This window comes from Rhinoderma darwinii (genome assembly GCF_050947455.1).
Source record: "Rhinoderma darwinii isolate aRhiDar2 chromosome 2 unlocalized genomic scaffold, aRhiDar2.hap1 SUPER_2_unloc_31, whole genome shotgun sequence".
Lineage (NCBI taxonomy): Eukaryota > Metazoa > Chordata > Amphibia > Anura > Rhinodermatidae > Rhinoderma > Rhinoderma darwinii.
This window is the reverse complement of record NW_027461698.1, coordinates 208,626-225,275: the sequence shown is the minus strand read 5'-3', so window position 1 is coordinate 225,275 and position 16,650 is coordinate 208,626. Positions and strand designations below refer to the sequence as shown.

Here is a 16,650-nt window from a genome sequence, read left to right as displayed (position 1 = left end):
ACGTTGGGCTCGTATCTCCCTAAATTCTCCTGTGCTTCTGTGTCCCCCAAAACACTATGTGGTGCTAGAAAAGACTGTTAGGCTCCTGAGCCTCCAAGAATTGGAGCCTGACATATTGGGGGACCAGAGGAAGGTGTCAGTGGCGTGCAGACACGGAGAAGAGACAGTGGCAGTGTCCAATTTCTCGCAGGCAAGGTCCAAACAAGTGTGGCGAAATGTCTTTGGAAAATATCTTGCAAATGTGCATAAGGACCTTGCCTGGGCAATCGTCCACCAGTGCCTCCCTACACGTGCATTCCAACATAGGCGAGGACTGGTGGCGAGAGCCAAGTGCCCACGAGATAGGTGCGGGAATGATGAAACAATAATGCACTTGTTCTGGAACTGCCACTATGCACAGGAGGTATGGAGGAAAGCAGGCCTTTTACTAAAATGGATCTGTGGTCTTAAAGATTTTAAGTACGAATACGTTTTTTATGGCCTTTTTACCTGCCCATCATTCAGACAGCAGATGATCTGCTGGATGATTATTAATTGTTTTAAAAATGCCATCTGGAAGGTTAGGAACATTCTTCTTTTTAAACGTGATTTTATTGACATTACAGACTGTGTCAAGATTGCGCTAAGTGAGCTGTATGTATACTACCTCAGAGACAAAAAAAATCTAGGAGCAAAAGAAGCGGCATCCATGTGGTGTCTGTCTCTGTGGAACACGATTACCATGTAAATAATTTATGTATTTGTAATTGTGATTTTACTGCTTGTTTTATCCTGCCATTGTCATATTTTTAAAGAAACCTTCTTCTCGTTAAAAATTTATTGCTTTTATCATTTTAATGAAATGTATTAAAAATAAACATTTTATTACTGAATTTATTCTACAAAAAGGTTTTAATGAAATGAATTAAAAAACATTTTGTTACTGAATTTTATTAAAGAAAAATGTACAAACAAATAATTTATTACAGATTTGTATTACACAAAAATTATTTTATGAAATGTACAACAAGCATTTTATTACTGAATTTTATTTTATGAAAATGTATTCTCTGTATATATATATGTGTCAATAAAATTTTGTTGAAACCTTATCTGTTCTTATCAGTTTAATATCTGATACGTCCCCTATCTGGGGACCATATATTAAATGGATTTTTAGAACAGGGAGATGGAAATAGAGCTTGCTCTGTCCACTCCACGCATTGACCTGGTATTGCAGTATTTCCAGGACCGGTGCACCCTTTCCTTATGTGTTTACTAAAATCAGATTCCAAAAGTGCTTTTTGTGTTTGCCATTGTTTTTGTCTTTCGGATGGGATCTCCCCTTTTAATCCCATTATTTCAACACCTGTTGGACAATGCATTTGTACAGTCATGTGTGATAATGAGCTAATTTATTAAATGCAATTAATTAATACATTGCCACCTCTTGTTTTGTGTCGTCTGTGTTTCTGTGTTTCCGGCATTTCACATTGGAACAGCTCATTCACCTTCCTTGTCTTCTCTCCGCCCTCCCTCCTAGGTAGGTTAAAGAGCTGCACCTGAGCCAGCCACTGATTGATGCAGCACCATAGTCAAATAGTGGAGTGGAGTAGGGGAACAGCAAACAGCCATTAAAGCAGCCAGCCCGCCCGCCCGCCCGTCACAATGGACCTACCTGTGTACACTAGATGGATGTGATGGAATGTACTGTGGTCCCTACATTTCAAGAAGAAGTAAGAATTGCAGTTGCAACAAACCCTTGCTTGCCTACAAAGAGAGCAGCAATTTGGATTTGTTACTATGTTACCTGGAAGAATAACAAACTGTGCAAGGATGGAGGTTGTAGGAGCAAGGAGAACAAGTTGTCTGTAAAGTTGGTGGATGCCTATTTTCCATTTTGCAGTCCCTTGTCTCCCTCTTGTGGCCTCCTGGAGGCAACTAGCTGTGCAAAAAAAAGACAGCCTGGGGGCCGGCTGTTGCAGTGTTGCCCTCTCAGGCAACACTGAGTGACTGACTGAGCCGCACCGTCTTATATAAAGTTCAGACGGAACTTTGCACGTGTCATAGTGGAGACCTCAGGAGCCAGAGCCAGCTTTCTGACATCATAATGGGGCCTCAGAGATAAAAGCCTGGGCCCAGGCAGTGTTGGTCAGTGCTGCTCAGCAGGCAGCACTGGACTGGATTAAAGCTGATACAAGGTGTGAAAGGAGAAGGGGTGGCAGTGGGCATGCACTTACTGCTGCTGCTGCTGCTGCTGCTGCTGCTGCTGCTGCTGCTGCTGCTGCTGCTGCTGCTGCTGCCAGTGTTTGCACGGCAGGAGGGCATTTGGGCGTTGCCAGGAAGGCGTTTTTATGTCGATTCCTCCTCTTTCAGCACTGCATTGTGGTGCAAGCAAAAGAAGCAAATCCTGTCTTGCTTCCTCTCCGGCCTTTATTCACCTCCCGCTTAGTAGCTGTGAGTGTGTGTGAGCCTGCAGGGCCCCATGGAATTGCCTAGGAGTAGGCTGAATCGCTGCAAGGGGTGAACAGCAGTATTGGGCAGGCTCGGTCAACGCGCGGCCCGTTCGGGTTATCGCTTCTCGGCCTTCTGGCTGAGATCAAGTGTAGTGCTGTTTATTCGTATCAGTACTGCCTTGGTCTTGGTTGGGAGGTGCTCCGGTACCCTCTCTCTCGGCCTCGGGGGATCGTCCAGGTTCGCCTGGACTTCACCCCCGTGCTGCTATTTGGGAGAGAGGCTTAGTCCGTAGCAACGAGTTGCGATCCCCCCCCCCCCAGCCCCTTGGTCTCCTTAACCCAAGGGGTGCAGCGAAAGCTGTGCGGTTCGACCTGGCTACGCAAATGGCAGGCGAACCTGATGCGGTGCCGGTATACGCCCGGCTAAGGAATTCTGCACGATTTATCGTGGCAGAGGGTGGAGGCGGTCCACGTGGTATCAAATTCTTGGTCCATACCATTTTGGAAAATCTGCTGGCGGTCCACAAGAACGAGCTCTTGGCTATCCAGGACTACCCGAAACGAGGAATTTATGATGTCACCTTCATGGGTGAAGGAATACTCCGTGATGCTATGGACAGAGCTGAGAGGAAACAAGGTGAACTCGTGACAGCGGGAGTCAAGGTAGTAGAGCATGAATTTGAAATAACCAAACTCGTGGTGATTAAGATGTATTCCCCATATGTGAGAGATATGGAAGTGGCAGCATTTCTAGCTGCCTACTTCAAAAATGTCAAGCTCATGGGGAGAGTGATGAACGAGTGTGGAGTGTGGACCGCCAAATGGAAGTTTTTAGTCACGCTGATAAAGGACCCCTCCACCCAGGAAACGAGGTTACCACCGGCTCGTTTTAAAATTGGAAATGTGAATGGCGACCTCTACTTCTCAGGGATGCCAAACTTCTGCAGGGCTTGCGGTACCTATGGACATACCAGTTTTAACTGCGATGTCACCTGTAGAAACTGTGGAAGCAAAGAGCACAATATAAGGGAGTGCATAGGAGAAAAGAAATGTAATTTTTGTCAAAAAACTGGTCACCTGTATTTTTCTTGTCCTCATAGGTACCGAAGCGGAGAAGAAGAGCAACCCGGGGCGCCCCCACGTGCTCCACCAGCAGACCAAACCCGTCCTCAGGGAGAGGAACAGACCAGCCACAGGACAGAGGAGAGAGGTACCTGGGCTTCAAAGGTGCGAGGGACTGGAGCCAAAACAGGTACCTCACAGCCAGCAACCTTGGAGGATAAAAGGGAGTCTAGCGCAAAAGAAAAACGTCAGGCAAAACGGAAGGTTGAAAAGGAGCAGGGCGGAAAAACTGAGGCATCCCAGAAGGCTGGTTGCTCAGGGGGTGCCGGGCCTGCTCCAAGCCCTGGGTCTCTGGCATCCTCGTCGGATGAAGAGGACGAGGTGCCGGTGGGTCCCCGGAAAAAAGGGAGGCAAACGAGAGTCAGTAGGGGGGAGACAGGAGAGGAGCAGATGGACACTACAGTGAAAAGCGATGTGGCTCCTCCTAGGACCCCCTCCTCGCCGCGACTGGTGAGGAGGGCGGGCACTGTTCCCCCTGTGGTAACTGACACCCCACCTTGTGCGCAACCTCCTCCTCCAGAAGAGCCTGCACGGCCCCAGGGGGGAGGTGCGAGCCCCCTAGGGGACCCACCCGATCTAGATGGTCAACCACTTGAGACCCAGGGAGGCCTGACTGCGTTTGGGCTCCCGATGCACAGAAGTTTGGTTGCTGGCGCTATCCTCAGCGAAGGCAGTTCCTCTCCCGCGTTTTCCCTTATTACAAACGATTCAGATGGGGGCGGGTATATAAGTTCCAGCGAGATTTTTGGTATTGCTGGTGGAGAAAATATCTGATTTTAAAATACGCTAATATTTATTATTTTAAAATCAAAATCCGCCTTAAATCTCCACAATGTCTGAGCTAAAGGGAATATCCCTCAACGTGAGGGGCGCCAAGTCCAAAGTTAGAAGGGTTGCTCTCTTCAATTATTTATCTTGCCTGGCAGCCTCTGTTTTTTTCCTGCAGGAGTGCGGCATTCCCCATATGATGAAGTACAATAAATATAAAGAGGATTGGAAGTATGGTCCATCAGTCTGGTCTGGATCAAATGAGTCCAGATCAGCAGGGGTCACCATTCTTTTTAAGGGAAACGTTTTTATTGATTTTATTCAAGAGATTCTTCCAGGACGTATTTTATTGGTTAAAGCTTTTATTGACGGCGTAAAATGGCAGTTTTTAAATTTTTACGGCTCACCTGACAAAAATGAGAGAGCAGAGATGCTAGAAATTTTACCTCTTTTTATTAATACAACTGAGCCTTTTATCCTCGCAGGTGATTTTAACTGTATCCTGAGGGGGGAACGCCGGCTTACCAGTGCTACAAGTAGGAATTACGATAAGACCTCTGGACTGCTCAAAGATATTGTAAATGATTTTAAATTAACTGATGTGTACAAAGAATGTAATAGGAGCAGCCCAGAGGAAGCCGGCGTTACCTGGAGCAACGCCACCTGTAGCTCCAGGATAGATTTTATTTTTTGTAATGAGAATGTACTGCCTTTTAATTGTGAAGTTTTAGCTAATGTTTTTTCAGATCACAAGCTTTTAACATTTTATGTAAAGCGTGATTTTAATAAACCGGTGTGTAAGAAGTCCTGGAAGTTAAATGTTTCCCTTTTAGATGATCCACAGGTTTTTACTGATTTTATTGAATTTTACAAAAAATGCAGGCGGGGGAGAGACATGTGTACTCCCATCAGTGCTTGGTGGGAGAAAATGAAAAAAAGAATAAAGGAATTTTTTATTAAAAAGAGCGTGGCGAAAGCCAGAGAAAAACATGCTTTTTTTAAAATTCTCAGCACCCGTCTGCAGACCCTGTACAAGATGAGAGATAATGAAATTGACGTTAAAACTGACATCACTAACTTAAGAAAAGAAATAGCTCAGTGCCTGGAGCAGAAAGGCAAAGAAATCATTTTCCGTTCCAAAATTCAACATGTGGAGGAGAATGAGACCTGCTCCAGGTACTTTTTTAAAAAAATTAACAATAAAAAGGCTATTATTAAAAATATTGAAGGTGTGTCAGATGTACAGGGTATTTTAAGTAAAGTTCATGAGTTTTATGCTGACCTTTTTAGTGTTAAAACTGTGGATCATAATTTTATGCGTGACTCACTGAAGGAGATTACTACTGTTTTAGACCCTGTCTCCCAGAATTTTTTATTACAGGAGCTGACGGAGCAGGAGGTTTTAGAAACGGTAAAGAGTTTTAAAGCCGGAAAAGTTCCCGGACCGGACGGTATACCTAGTGAGTTTTATGTCAAATTTTATGACATTTTAAAAGAGGATCTTTTTAGCCTTTTTTATGAAGTTTTTAATTCCAAGATGCTGCCTAAGTCCTGGCGGAAGGGTGAGGTCTCCCTGCTACATAAGAAAGGTTACATCGCAGTTTTGAAGAACTGGAGACCAATAACCCTTCTGAATAGCGACTATAAAATAATGGCAAAAGTGTGCGCAAATAGATTAAAAGCCATAATACCCCACATTGTACACTCTAACCAGGTGTGTGGGGTGCCAGGCCGCAGCATCTGGGATAATCTTAACCTGATAAAAGACGTAATTGAGGACACGAGGTCTAGAAGAGGTAAATTAGCCATTTTATCTATAGACTTCGAGAAGGCGTTCGACCGTGTCTCTCATTTTTATCTTTTTAAGGTTTTAGAGCGTATGGGTATACCTGAAGGATTTTTATTATCACTTAAAGCCTTTTATAAAGATTGCACAAGCAAAATTTTAGTGAATGGTTTTAAGACACAGGACGTGATTTTAAACTCAGGGGTGAAGCAGGGGTGTCCCTTGTCCCCACTGCTTTTTATTTGCGCATTAGAGCCTCTACTGTGTAAAATTCGCCGCGATAAGTGTATCCGTGGAGTCCCCCTGCCCGGGGGAGGCGGCGTAGAGGCCAAAGCAGTGGGGTACATGGATGATGTGGCGGTTTTATGTAGGGACGCCCTGTCGCTTCAGAGAACCCTTAGGCAAATCGAGTTTTATTGCTGTGCTTCCGGTTTTAAAGTAAACTTCAGCAAGAGTCATATTTTAAACATAGGAAGCATGGCTCTTAGAGATATACCGGTTCCTGTGTCTGATAATATTAAAATTTTAGGTGTCTCCTTCAGTGAGTACGACAATGGTTTTATCAGTTGGGACATGGTGGCGCAGAAGGTAAATCAAAAAATATGCATGTGGAACATGAGGAAGCTTACCATGGAGGGAAAAATTTTAATAATTAAAATGATAATTTTACCTTTGCTTTTATACTTAAGCATGGTTTTCCCTCCTCCCACGGTTTTATTAAGGAAAATTACTAAAGCTTGTTTTACCTTCTTTTGGAGTTCCAGAATGGAGAAACTTAAACGTGAGACGGTAATGAAAATCAAACCAAAGGGTGGCAAAGACTTTCCAGATTTTAATAGGTTTCTTTTAATCAAGTACTTTTGTTTCTGTCTTAATTCTCTTTTTAAACAACATCATTGGTCTTATTTTCTACGTTTTAATACTGGGTTTTTTATGCGAAGGATGGGGTGGTTTGAAATTGTTTTAACCTCACCTTATGCTTTTAATCTACCAGCAAATTACGTGATTTTAGAGAAAATAGTGGCCTTGTTTAATTTTAAAGGGAAAAATTTTAATGACATGATAAACAGTAAGAAACTTATAAAAGACATAAGAGGAAATGAAGTCGTCACTAATATTGAAAATTTTAATAATGAACGCTGTGCTTTTATCTTCAAAATGGTTAATGTGTTTTATCTTTTTAATACACAGATGGACCTGGCCTGGAGCTGCGTTCATCAATGTCTTCCATGCCGGGCATTCCAATTCAGGAGAGGATTCACGAGGTCTGCCATCTGTCCGAGGGAAGGCTGCCAGGCTGAGGAGACCGTGCGTCATATTTTTTGGACTTGCGATTTTACTAAACATATTTGGATAAAGATATTCCCTCTAATGAAGAAGATGGCAGACCTAAAGGACTTGAGTTACGAAATGATTTTATATGGACTCTTTGGATGTCCAACCGCGAACCAAAAGACTATTGCATGGAAGACGATGAACTGCGTAAAAGAAGCTCTGTGGAAGACCAGGAACATCCTGATTTTTAAGCACGATGTTTTATCTGTTGACGATGTTTTTGGTCTTTGTTTTAGCGAGATGTACATTTATTATTTATTAGATAAAAAAAGAAATGCCACCCTTTCAAATAAATGGTTTGTAAAAGAATGGAACTCCAATATATAAGAATTTGCCACCATGTCCCCTTTTATGTGTTCTTATGTAAATTGATTTTATTACTGTAATTCATTGTAAAAAGCTGTAATTTATTGTAAATGTTTTTTGAATTTTAAGTAATAAATCATTGACACCCCCGCGAGGGGGTAGCCAACTTAAAAAAAAATCTGTTCTTATCAGTTTAATATCTGATACGTCCCCTAACTGGGGACCATATATTAAATGGATTTTTAGAACAGGGAGATGGAAATAGAGCTTGCTCTGTCCACTCCACGCATTGACCTGGTATTGCAGTATTTCCAGGACCGGTGCACCCTTTCCTTATGTGTTTACTAAAATCAGATTCCAAAAGTGCTTTTTGTGTTTGCCATTGTTTTTGTCTTTCGGATGGGATCTCCCCTTTTAATACCATTATTTCAACATCTGTTGGACAATGCATTTGTACAGTCATGTGTGATAATGAGCTAATTTATTAAATGCAATTAATTAATACATTGCCACCTCTTGTTTTGTGTCGTCTGTGTTTCTGTGTTTCCGGCATTTCACATTGGAACAGCTCATTCACCTTCCTTGTCTTCTCTCCGCCCTCCCTCCTAGGTAGGTTAAAGAGCTGCACCTGAGCCAGCCACTGATTGATGCAGCACCATAGTCAAATAGTGGAGTGGAGTAGGGGAACAGCAAACAGCTATTAAAGCAGCCAGCCCGCCCGCCCGCCCGTCACAATGGACCTACCTGTGTACACTAGATGGATGTGATGGAATGTACTGTGGTCCCTACATTTCAAGAAGAAGTAAGAATTGCAGTTGCAACAAACCCTTGCTTGCCTACAAAGAGAGCAGCAATTTGGATTTGTTACTATGTTACCTGGAAGAATAACAAACTGTGCAAGGATGGAGGTTGTAGGAGCAAGGAGAACAAGTTGTCTGTAAAGTTGGTGGATGCCTATTTTCCATTTTGCAGTCCCTTGTCTCCCTCTTGTGGCCTCCTGGAGGCAACTAGCTGTGCAAAAAAAAGACAGCCTGGGGGCCGGCTGTTGCAGTGTTGCCCTCTCAGGCAACACTGAGTGACTGACTGAGCCGCACCGTCTTATATAAAGTTCAGACGGAACTTTGCACGTGTCATAGTGGAGACCTCAGGAGCCAGAGCCAGCTTTCTGACATCATAATGGGGCCTCAGAGATAAAAGCCTGGGCCCAGGCAGTGTTGGTCAGTGCTGCTCAGCAGGCAGCACTGGACTGGATTAAAGCTGATACAAGGTGTGAAAGGAGAAGGGGTGGCAGTGGGCATGCATTTACTGCTGCTGCTGCTGCTGCCAGTGTTTGCACGGCAGGAGGGCATTTGGGCGTTGCCAGGAAGGCGTTTTTATGTCGATTCCTCCTCTTTCAGCACTGCATTGTGGTGCAAGCAAAAGAAGCAAATCCTGTCTTGCTTCCTCTCCGGCCTTTATTCACCTCCCGCTTAGTAGCTGTGAGTGTGTGTGAGCCTGCAGGGCCCCATGGAATTGCCTAGGAGTAGGCTGAATCGCTGCAAGGGGTGAACAGCAGTATTGGGCAGGCTCGGTCAACGCGCGGCCCGTTCGGGTTATCGCTTCTCGGCCTTTTGGCTAAGATCAAGTGTAGTACTTTAGGGTATTGCCTTGTTTCTTGGTCAGGAGGTGCCCTGGTACCCTTTTCCTTGGCCTGGGGGGATCGTTTCTCTTAGGAGAGACTTCACCCCTCTGCTGCTATTGGGGAGGAGGATTAGTCCAGGGCAACGGGGAGCGATCACTTGCCTGGCATTTAGGTGCTGAAGGTATTATCTTTGGATTTCGTTTGGATTTCGTTGGATTTTCGCTGGATCGTTGGCTTCTATTGCGGCAGGATGGAGGAAATTCCTGACTACATGCGGACTCGGAATGCGGTTCGCTTCTCTATGGAGGAATCTGGAGGACAAGGCAAGGACTTGGAATTCCTAACTAAGGTACTGTTGCTTGGTCTTTTCCAGTTGGAGAGACAATGGATTTTGTCTGTAATGGACTATCCAAGAAGAGGATGTTTCGACGTCACCTTTCATACGGAGGACATTTATTTGAAATTTCTGGACACTTTGAAGGAGAAGAAGCAGGATCCAAGACTGGTTGGTGTGACAGTAACACCACACTTTGTTCCAAGTAAAAAGTTGGTGATTGTCAAAATGTTTTCACCTTATGTAAATAAGGATGACATTATGTGGTTTCTCACTAAGTTCTGTGAGGAAGTGGTGGAGAAGGGTAAGGTCTTTAATCCGTTTGGATTCTGGACAGGTAAATGGAAATTCCTGTGTAAGTTTAAGGCAGTTGGAGAGGCTGGAAACTTATTGCTTCCTCCAGCACGCTTTAAAATTGGCAGTGCAAGTGGGAATCTGTATTTCTTTGGAATGGGGATTTTTTGCCACAATTGTAAAGAGTATGGGCATGAGAAGGAGAATTGTGGAAAAATAATTTGTACAAAATGTTTTAAGGAAGGTCATAAGTATAATGATTGTGAGAAGGGCAAAGTGTGTAACATGTGTAGAGAAGAAGGGCATGTGTTTAAAAATTGTCCAAAAAAAAGTATAAGTGAAGCAAAGGAGGAGAGTAAGAAGACAGTTAAAAGAAAGGAAGTGATAGTTAACAGAAAGGAAGAGAAAGTTACCCCACAAAAAGAGGATAAGCCACAGAAAAAGGGAGGAGCGGGGAAAAGTGTTGAAGTTGGAAAAAGTGATGAAACAAAAAGGAGAAAAATTGTGGAACAAAATGTAGTTTCAGATGAAGATAGAGCAGAAAGAGACAAACTAGTAAAAGACGTGGAGGGATTAAGAGATAAAATTAATTTTGAGAAGGTTCGGAGGCGGGTACGAACCTGTTTGAGAGGGAGTGTACCGGATTTTCTGGAGAGATATGAAGTGCCAACCTGGTTGGCATGTATTGTAAATTTGGAATGGGACGGTCAAGATCTTCGAGAACATCTTGTGGATATGCTTGGTGTAATCGCTTTAAGAAACGGTTTGTTTTATTAATTTTACTTTAAAAAAAAAAAAAGAGAGAGAAATTAAAATTATATTTGGTTTTTTCATAATGATGATCAAGTCTTTAAATTTGAAGTTTAAAATTTAACTCGAGACGGATCTGAGTGGAAACCTTATCTGTTCTTATCAGTTTAATATCTGATACGTCCCCTATCTGGGGACCATATATTAAATGGATTTTTAGAACAGGGAGATGGAAATAGAGCTTGCTCTGTCCACTCCACGCATTGACCTGGTATTGCAGTATTTCCAGGACCGGTGCACCCTTTCCTTATGTGTTTACTAAAATCAGATTCCAAAAGTGCTTTTTGTGTTTGCCATTGTTTTTGTCTTTCGGATGGGATCTCCCCTTTTAATCCCATTATTTCAACACCTGTTGGACAATGCATTTGTACAGTCATGTGTGATAATGAGCTAATTTATTAAATGCAATTAATTAATACATTGCCACCTCTTGTTTTGTGTCGTCTGTGTTTCTGTGTTTCCGGCATTTCACATTGGAACAGCTCATTCACCTTCCTTGTCTTCTCTCCGCCCTCCCTCCTAGGTAGGTTAAAGAGCTGCACCTGAGCCAGCCACTGATTGATGCAGCACCATAGTCAAATAGTGGAGTGGAGTAGGGGAACAGCAAACAGCCATTAAAGCAGCCAGCCCGCCCGCCCGCCCGTCACAATGGATTTACCTGTGTACACTAGATGGATGTGATGGAATGTACTGTGGTCCCTACATTTCAAGAAGAAGTAAGAACTGCAGTTGCAACAAACCCTTGCTTGCCTACAAAGAGAGCAGCAATTTGGATTTGTTACTATGTTACCTGGAAGAATAACAAACTGTGCAAGGATGGAGGTTGTAGGAGCAAGGAGAACAAGTTGTCTGTAAAGTTGGTGGATGCCTATTTTCCATTTTGCAGTCCCTTGTCTCCCTCTTGTGGCCTCCTGGAGGCAACTAGCTGTGCAAAAAAAAGACAGCCTGGGGGCCGGCTGTTGCAGTGTTGCCCTCTCAGGCAACACTGAGTGACTGACTGAGCCGCACCGTCTTATATAAAGTTCAGACGGAACTTTGCACGTGTCATAGTGGAGACCTCAGGAGCCAGAGCCAGCTTTCTGACATCATAATGGGGCCTCAGAGATAAAAGCCTGGGCCCAGGCAGTGTTGGTCAGTGCTGCTCAGCAGGCAGCACTGGACTGGATTAAAGCTGATACAAGGTGTGAAAGGAGAAGGGGTGGCAGTGGGCATGCACTTTCTGCTGCTGCTGCTGCTGCTGCTGCCAGTGTTTGCACGGCAGGAGGGCATTTGGGCGTTGCCAGGAAGGCGTTTTTATGTCGATTCCTCCTCTTTCAGCACTGCATTGTGGTGCAAGCAAAAGAAGCAAATCCTGTCTTGCTTCCTCTCCGGCCTTTATTCACCTCCCGCTTAGTAGCTGTGAGTGTGTGTGAGCCTGCAGGGCCCCATGGAATTGCCTAGGAGTAGGCTGAATCGCTGCAAGGGGTGAACAGCAGTATTGGGCAGGCTCGGTCAACGCGCGGCCCGTTCGGGTTATCGCTTCTCGGCCTTTTGGCTAAGATCAAGTGTAGTACTTTAGGGTATTGCCTTGTTTCTTGGTCAGGAGGTGCCCTGGTACCCTTTTCCTTGGCCTGGGGGGATCGTTTCTCTTAGGAGAGACTTCACCCCTCTGTTGCTATTGGGGAGGAGGATTAGTCCAGGGCAACGGGGAGCGATCACTTGCCTGGCATTTAGGTGCTGAAGGTATTATCTTTGGATTTCGTTTGGATTTCGTTGGATTTTCGTTGGATCGTTGGCTTCTATTGCGGCAGGATGGAGGAAATTCCTGACTACATGCGGACTCGGAATGCGGTTCGCTTCTCTATGGAGGAATCTGGAGGACAAGGCAAGGACTTGGAATTCCTAACTAAGGTACTGTTGCTTGGTCTTTTCCAGTTGGAGAGACAATGGATTTTGTCTGTAATGGACTATCCAAGAAGAGGATGTTTCGACGTCACCTTTCATACGGAGGACATTTATTTGAAATTTCTGGACACTTTGAAGGAGAAGAAGCAGGATCCAAGACTGGTTGGTGTGACAGTAACACCACACTTTGTTCCAAGTAAAAAGTTGGTGATTGTCAAAATGTTTTCACCTTATGTAAATAAGGATGACATTATGTGGTTTCTCACTAAGTTCTGTGAGGAAGTGGTGGAGAAGGGTAAGGTCTTTAATCCGTTTGGATTCTGGACAGGTAAATGGAAATTCCTGTGTAAGTTTAAGGCAGTTGGAGAGGCTGGAAACTTATTGCTTCCTCCAGCACGCTTTAAAATTGGCAGTGCAAGTGGGAATCTGTATTTCTTTGGAATGGGGATTTTTTGCCACAATTGTAAAGAGTATGGGCATGAGAAGGAGAATTGTGGAAAAATAATTTGTACAAAATGTTTTAAGGAAGGTCATAAGTATAATGATTGTGAGAAGGGCAAAGTGTGTAACATGTGTAGAGAAGAAGGGCATGTGTTTAAAAATTGTCCAAAAAAAAGTATAAGTGAAGCAAAGGAGGAGAGTAAGAAGACAGTTAAAAGAAAGGAAGTGATAGTTAACAGAAAGGAAGAGAAAGTTACCCCACAAAAAGAGGATAAGCCACAGAAAAAGGGAGGAGCGGGGAAAAGTGTTGAAGTTGGAAAAAGTGATGAAACAAAAAGGAGAAAAATTGTGGAACAAAATGTAGTTTCAGATGAAGATAGAGCAGAAAGAGACAAACTAGTAAAAGACGTGGAGGGATTAAGAGATAAAATTAATTTTGAGAAGGTTCGGAGGCGGGTACGAACCTGTTTGAGAGGGAGTGTACCGGATTTTCTGGAGAGATATGAAGTGCCAACCTGGTTGGCATGTATTGTAAATTTGGAATGGGACGGTCAAGATCTTCGAGAACATCTTGTGGATATGCTTGGTGTAATCGCTTTAAGAAACGGTTTGTTTTATTAATTTTACTTTAAAAAAAAAAGAGAGAGAAATTAAAATTATATTTGGTTTTTTCATAATGATGATCAAGTCTTTAAATTTGAAGTTTAAAATTTAACTCGAGACGGATCTGAGTGGAAACCTTATCTGTTCTTATCAGTTTAATATCTGATACGTCCCCTATCTGGGGACCATATATTAAATGGATTTTTAGAACAGGGAGATGGAAATAGAGCTTGCTCTGTCCACTCCACGCATTGACCTGGTATTGCAGTATTTCCAGGACCGGTGCACCCTTTCCTTATGTGTTTACTAAAATCAGATTCCAAAAGTGCTTTTTGTGTTTGCCATTGTTTTTGTCTTTCGGATGGGATCTCCCCTTTTAATCCCATTATTTCAACACCTGTTGGACAATGCATTTGTACAGTCATGTGTGATAATGAGCTAATTTATTAAATGCAATTAATTAATACATTGCCACCTCTTGTTTTGTGTCGTCTGTGTTTCTGTGTTTCCGGCATTTCACATTGGAACAGCTCATTCACCTTCCTTGTCTTCTCTCCGCCCTCCCTCCTAGGTAGGTTAAAGAGCTGCACCTGAGCCAGCCACTGATTGATGCAGCACCATAGTCAAATAGTGGAGTGGAGTAGGGGAACAGCAAACAGCCATTAAAGCAGCCAGCCCGCCCGCCCGCCCGTCACAATGGACCTACCTGTGTACACTAGATGGATGTGATGGAATGTACTGTGGTCCCTACATTTCAAGAAGAAGTAAGAATTGCAGTTGCAACAAACCCTTGCTTGCCTACAAAGAGAGCAGCAATTTGGATTTGTTACTATGTTACCTGGAAGAATAACAAACTGTGCAAGGATGGAGGTTGTAGGAGCAAGGAGAACAAGTTGTCTTTAAAGTTGGTGGATGCCTATTTTCCATTTTGCAGTCCCTTGTCTCCCTCTTGTGGCCTCCTGGAGGCAACTAGCTGTGCAAAAAAAAGACAGCCTGGGGGCCGGCTGTTGCAGTGTTGCCCTCTCAGGCAACACTGATGTACTGACTGAGCCGCACCGTCTTATATAAAGTTCAGACGGAACTTTGCACGTGTCATAGTGGAGACCTCAGGAGCCAGAGCCAGCTTTCTGACATCATAATGGGGCCTCAGAGATAAAAGCCTGGGCCCAGGCAGTGTTGGTCAGTGCTGCTCAGCAGGCAGCACTGGACTGGATTAAAGCTGATACAAGGTGTGAAAGGAGAAGGGGTGGCAGTGGTCATGCACTTACTGCTGCTGCTGCTGCTGCTGCTGCCAGTGTTTGCACGGCAGGAGGGCATTTGGGCGTTGCCAGGAAGGCGTTTTTATGTCGATTCTTCCTCTTTCAGCACTGCATTGTGGTGCAAGCAAAAGAAGCAAATCCTGTCTTGCTTCCTCTCCGGCCTTTATTCACCTCCCGCTTAGTAGCTGTGAGTGTGTGTGAGCCTGCAGGGCCCCATGGAATTGCCTAGGAGTAGGCTGAATCGCTGCAAGGGGTGAACAGCAGTATTGGGCAGGCTCGGTCAACGCGCGGCCCGTTCGGGTTATCGCTTCTCGGCCTTCTGGCTGAGATCAAGTGTAGTTCTGATTACTTGTAGTCAGTGCTGCCTGGTCTTGGTTGGGAGGTGCTCAGGTACCCTCTCTCTCGGCCTCGGGGGATCGTCCAGGTTCGCCTGGACTTCACCCCCGTGCTGCTATTTGGGAGAGAGGCTTAGTCCTGAGCAACGAGTTGCGATCCACATATCCCCCGTGTAGGCTTCGGCCGAAAAGGGGAAAAGCTGCGTAGACGTTACGTCACCAACGGGTGGCGTAACTTTCCTTGAAAACCCCTCACCATGGACGAAAGTCCTGGTGAGATACCGGCGTATGCCCGGATAAAGAATACAATCCGTGTAATTGTATCAGAAGAGAAGGCGACGACCTGCGGCCTGAAGTTCTTGGTGGAGACCGTGCTTGTTGGCATTTTCAACATTCAGAAGCGGGAGATATTGGCGGTACAAGACTATCCTAGGAGAAGAACATACGACATAACTTTTGTACAGAATGGAGTGTTCCAAGATCTGCTGGCGGCATACATGGTAAAAAACGATCCGAGACTGGACGGTATTGAATTTTACGAACATGTGTTGGACATCACTAAGATGATTGTGATAAAAATGTACTGCCCGTTTGCTGATTTAAAAGATGTGATGTCCTTTTTATCCCCCTATTTCAAAAGTGTAAAATGTATTGGCAAAATAATGAACGAAGTTGGAGTTTGGACGTCAAAGTGGAGATTTTTAGTAACTTGTTATAGAGATGCCAATACAGCAGGGGGGATAATGTTGCCGCCAGCACGCTTTAAATTAGGTGATATGGCAGGAGATCTTTTTTATACAGGAATGCCTCCATTCTGTAGAAAATGTCAAAAGTACGGTCACACCAAAGAGTTCTGCGAAAGCACCTGTAGGAACTGTGGCAGCTCTGAGCACGAGGCCAAAACTTGCCCTCTGGGGAAAAGGTGTCGTTTTTGCAGCCGAGTTGGTCATCTATATGCTACTTGTCCCCACAGATCGGAACAACCCGAGGTCCGGCCGAGGCGTCCAGAGCAGCCAGCAGGCCAGATCGCCCCCGCACAAGGAGAGGAACCAAGAGGTGAAGAGGCAGATGACATGGACACCTCCAGCAGACCCCCCCAAACAGGTGACCCAAAGGAGCAAAGGCGGTTTAAGAGAAGAGCCAGTGATCAGCGGACGAAAAAGCCCCCTCAGGAAACGGAGGAGATGGGTAGTTCGGATGAAGCTGATCCGCCTGGGCCGCAGGAGGTGCTGGGTCAGCCTGTACCTGAGGCAGAGGACCCGGGCGGAGCGGCAGCAAGGACTAAAAGGCGTAGGGCGTACTCAGAGGTGGCAGCGG

The 16,650-nt window shown here is 44.6% G+C and overlaps 2 non-coding genes and 4 pseudogenes across 2 annotated transcripts; all 6 read left to right on the top strand.

Annotated features, from left to right (window-relative positions):
* Window positions 1–1,069: 1,069 nt before the first annotated feature.
* On the top strand, window positions 1,070–1,244 carry LOC142677567 (U2 spliceosomal RNA; annotated as a pseudogene).
* A 6,618-nt stretch (window positions 1,245–7,862) lies between these two features.
* LOC142677582 (U2 spliceosomal RNA) lies at window positions 7,863–8,083 on the top strand (annotated as a pseudogene).
* A 1,263-nt stretch (window positions 8,084–9,346) lies between these two features.
* LOC142677619 (U2 spliceosomal RNA) lies at window positions 9,347–9,457 on the top strand (annotated as a pseudogene).
* Window positions 9,458–10,871: 1,414 nt separating this feature from the next.
* Window positions 10,872–11,056, top strand: LOC142677589 (U2 spliceosomal RNA). The gene has a single exon (XR_012852585.1). It is a non-coding gene; the product is annotated as a U2 spliceosomal RNA (small nuclear RNA).
* Window positions 11,057–12,325: 1,269 nt separating this feature from the next.
* LOC142677618 (U2 spliceosomal RNA) lies at window positions 12,326–12,436 on the top strand (annotated as a pseudogene).
* A 1,411-nt stretch (window positions 12,437–13,847) lies between these two features.
* LOC142677588 (U2 spliceosomal RNA) lies at window positions 13,848–14,032 on the top strand. The gene has a single exon (XR_012852584.1). It is a non-coding gene; the product is annotated as a U2 spliceosomal RNA (small nuclear RNA).
* Window positions 14,033–16,650: the final 2,618 nt, after the last annotated feature.